General features: G+C 53.6%; 1 pseudogene; it reads left to right on the top strand.

The window, feature by feature from the left end:
- Positions 1-357: 357 nt before the first annotated feature.
- Positions 358-2,241, top strand: LOC134367452 (emerin-like; annotated as a pseudogene).
- The last annotated feature ends 2,143 nt before the right edge of the window (positions 2,242-4,384 follow it).

Here is a 4,384-nt window from a genome sequence, read left to right as displayed (position 1 = left end):
TCTCTTTGGTCCAGCCTAAACGCCCCAGCAGGTGACGTCGCTGCACGCCATGCCCGCCCTACTCCCAAGGCCACACCGGTTTGCGCTGCTTTGGCTCGTGCAGGCCCCGCCCCTCACCGCCCTGCAGCCTCTCCTGCCCTTGGGGACATTGGGCTCTCTAGCCCCGCCCCCCGGCGCGCAGCACCGCCCCGCCCACTCCCACCACTGTGCCACAGGCATGATGCAAGCGCAGCTGCTCCCCAGGCGCTCGCGCTGCCCCCGCCCTGCTGCTAGGCAGCCCTTGGTAGACTTGCGTTGACAGGCCCGGGCCACCCGCAGGCCTTCACCTCCCGCCTCCCGGTGCCTGCTGCACCCGCCATGGACGACTCTGGGGTTGTGTCAGACTCCGAGCTGGCCGCCCTGCTGCGCTATTTCATCCCGCACGGGAAAGTCTTGGGTACGCGGCGGCCGGCGGCGGTCGCGTCACCTCCCTGGACCTGCTCCCCGCGTTTCGTCCCGCTCCTTCCCCCGCACTCGTTCCCCGTGTCCCCACTGCGCTGTCCCCCAGGTTTGCGGACCATACCCCTGACCGCCCTGCGCCCCGTGTCTGGCCAGGCTCCACTAACAATCTCTTGGAAGAGGAAATCTTCAAGTACATGACCCAGAGGCGGAGGGAAGCTTTCACCCTCTAACTCGTCTGCGTCCTTCTATGGGTTCTCCAGTGAGACCCAGCCACAGAGGCCCGCCTGGCCGCCCATGGGATGGGAACGGGGCAAGGGCGACGGGAAGAAAGGGTCGGGAGTGTGAGGCAAGGGCGTTGGCCGATTGGGGCGCTGGGTAGAATGGAGGAAAGCCTGGGGGGCACACGGACTGTTCCCCCTGCCCAATTCAGACTTGTATTCAGCACTCGAGGGCTCGTCGGATACGTACAATCTGCCCGAGAAAGAGGACCCCTTACTTTATCACAGCAAGGGTAAGGCAGGAATGGGGTGGGCACCCAGATACCTGCAGCCCACTCCATCGGGGACCTCGGTCTCAGGGAGAATCTGAGGCCCCACCCCCCCCCCCCCACCACCACCACCTTTCAGCAGCCCTAGGAGGGAGAAACTTTGTTATAGGCCCGTAATGTGATTCAGATTAGGCCCATTTGGCCAGGCAGGGGACACCGATGCTTCCTTTGCGAACCATGCCCCTCTTCCTAATGCTGTAATGACGAGTACTATGAGGAGAGTTACCTGACTGCCAGGACTTCCGGGGAGGCTGATTCTGTGTGTACGTCCAAGGGCTTCCACCAGCCGGTTACTTTGCTCTCAGATGCTGACACCTTCCACCACCAGGTGGGCTGGCTGTCAGGCATCAAGTACTTTGATCCAAACTGAGGGGACCATAGCTGTCTTTGGGCAAATGCAGTGCAGGAGTGGGGACACTGAGTGCACCCTTCATTCTCCAGGGAGAGTTAGGGTCAGCATACACCTGTTTGGTCAGGGCCCTACTTTGGGGAGCCGTGAGAACTATTTGACTAGAGTGCATGGGACGGCACATGGCCTGGACCCTGGTCTGAGATCTAGGCGCATGCTCTTTCTGAGAATCCTTAGGATAGAAAGGAGGGTGCTGGGGCACATTCAGCCAGGACAGTCACTGAGCGAGTAGCAAGGCCCCACAGACAAAAGGCCGGGAACCCAGGAGGTTCTGGAAGGGGCAGGTCCCTGGCCTTTAAGCAATGGTCTGAGTGGGCTGGCCAAGGAAGTTTGGACTGAGGGATATGATAGGGCCATGGTGATCCCACCAACCAGTTCCCTCGCCCTGACTTCCTTCTGTAGATTCGAGATGACAGTCTTTTGTCTTCTTCGGAAGAGGACAGCAAGGGTAGGTGAGTACTGTACAGGCCCGGGGATGGGGCTGGTTCAGGACCCAGGCTCTCCTGGCCCACTTGCTCCCCTCTTTTCCCTCAGGGAACAGCCCATGTATGGCTTGGGCAGTGCCTAGCAGACCATTGCACACTACAGCCGCATTTCCAGCATATCCAAGAGCTCCCAGGACCTGTCCTATTATCCTACATCCCCATCCTCCTATTCTTTATCCTCATCTTCATGTTCCTGCCCTTCATGTCTCACCCGATACACCATCCAGCCAGGAAAGCAGGCCCTTAGGGTCCCGCTCTGGGGCCAGCTGCTGCTTTTCCTGCTGTTAGTTGCCTTGCTGCTCTTTGTTTACTTCTACTGGGACCTTCGAGAGGGCCAACCCTTCTAGATGGACCCCTGAGGGTTATTGGCTTCAAAGCCAGCTCTTCTCAGAAGTCCTGGCTGACTTCTTCAGCAGTGTTTGATGGGGGTGGGGGTGGGGGTTTTCTGTATGTTCTAGCTTCGGGAGGCTGGGCCTAGCCCAAGGCAGTATTTTTCTCCCTGTCTTGTCCTGCCAGGGAGGCAGCAGACTCAGGCCCCCCAGTGTACTGGGCTTGCCTTCCTCTGGAGCCTCCTGGCCCTGGTTGCCTGTGACCCTTAAGGCTTGGGAGGGAAAGAAATCACTCCCGAGGAGAATACGGTTGTTGTTATGCATGCCTCTTGTTCATTGACACCTTGTTGGCCAAAGGCCACCCTGACTTTGTTTTCGTGGACACACAATAAAAAAGACCATTTATTTGTAATGTATTGCCTGTTCCTGCTGGGGGAGGGGTTGGGCGTCCATGGCATGGGGCCTCTGGTCTTGGATCTCAAGGACAACTGTCTGGTTTTGCATTTCTTTTTTGGTCTTGGGTTAGGGATCAAATGCTACCCATAGATATGTTTGTGTTTTGTTTGTGGGGTTTATTCCTTAACTCATTCCCCAAAGCTTTTACAATGTGCATAGGTTACGTGCAAATACTACACCATTTATATAAGGAACTTGAAAATCAGTGGATTTTGGTATGGGAGTTGGGTGTGCTGGGGGTGGGAGGTGTCCTGAAACCACTCCCACAAGATACTGAGGGATGCCTACTTATAAAAATAACTACAGTACATAAATGTGTGTGGAGAGAACCCAGCTGGAAATGAAGCATACAGGTAGTCTGCAGTGTTTTAACCAGGAAAAGCCAAAGCCAACCTCAGCATCCAAGGGCACATAGCTGGTGGAGCATTCCTGAGCTCCGGGAATTGCTGCTTATTTAATAACACAGGGGAAAAAGCTTCAAAGATCTGAAGTTCCCCATCATTTCTGGGTAATCAAATTCTATATCTGTCTGTGTTCTTTCTTACCTGTTGGTTTTTATTTTATAATCTTCAAAGTTTACATATATTAAACGCGAGTGCTAACTCACGAGGATAGAATGCCATGTGACACCTTGCACGCCTGCCTCTAAGTTGTCAGCAGACATTTGCAATGGTGTCTTACACACATAGTATGCGATGATGGAATCCTAAGCAAAGAGGAGGAACCCAACGTTTTATACAACCACATCTCAGGGTGAGAAGGATGGTTAAGTTTCATCGGTCACAATCCCCACAACCTGTGTCCCCACGGAGCACCTTCATTCATTTATGGGCTTTCTCTCTGGGCTGCACATTCTGATGTTGAATCAAGAATGAGGATTCAGTAAAGGAATTGTGACACTCACAGGACTTTGCTCTAGCATGATTTTTCTGATGATGTACAAAGAATACCTTCTGGCTGACGGCTTTTGCACATACCTTACATCATTAGGGTTTGTCTCCCGTGTGTGTTCTCACATGTTGGGTAAGGTGGGAGCCCTGGCTGAAGGCTTTCCTGCATTCTTTACATTTGTGTGGTTTCTCTCTAGTGTGAATTCCCTGATGTTCAATAGGGTGTGCACTTCCGATAAAGGCTTTTCCACATTCTGTGCATTCATAGGGTTTCTCCCGTGTGTTTTTTGATGCTGAATATGCCCCGGGGCGTCACTATGGCTCTTCCACAATTGTCACATCTATAGGGTTTCTCTTTGGTGGGAACAAAGAGGTGTCTAGAAAGGGATGAGGTATCAGTGAAGGCCTTCCCACATTCACCACATTTATAGGGTCTCTCTCCGGGGGGATCCTGTGGTACTGGGTCAGGTTTGTGGTGCTGATTAAGGGACGAGCTTTTGCAGAAGGCATTCCTGCTCTCCGGGCAGCTGTAGGGCTTCTCTATGGTGCTTGGTGAGGGAAGAGCACTAACTGTGAGGCCCTTCCACATCCCTCTTCTCCAGTGTGAATTCCCTGATGTCCAACGAAAGCAGAATGGTCACTACACTGGCAAAGTCTCCTTCTCATACAGAAGCCCAGCTGAGTAATCAGATCTAAATTCCGGATCAGGGTCCCGACATGTGTGTCCCATGTGGGAGACTCTCTCCTGTACGAACTCAAATCTGTGAAACAAGGATTGACTTCAGGCCGAAACTTCCCTGAAAAGGACTGTGCTCATAGGGTGCACC

This window comes from Cynocephalus volans, chromosome X (genome assembly GCF_027409185.1).
Source record: "Cynocephalus volans isolate mCynVol1 chromosome X, mCynVol1.pri, whole genome shotgun sequence".
Taxonomy (NCBI): Eukaryota; Metazoa; Chordata; class Mammalia; order Dermoptera; family Cynocephalidae; genus Cynocephalus; species Cynocephalus volans.
The sequence above is the reverse complement of the archived record's forward strand: the minus strand, read 5'-3'. Positions and strand labels throughout refer to the sequence as shown.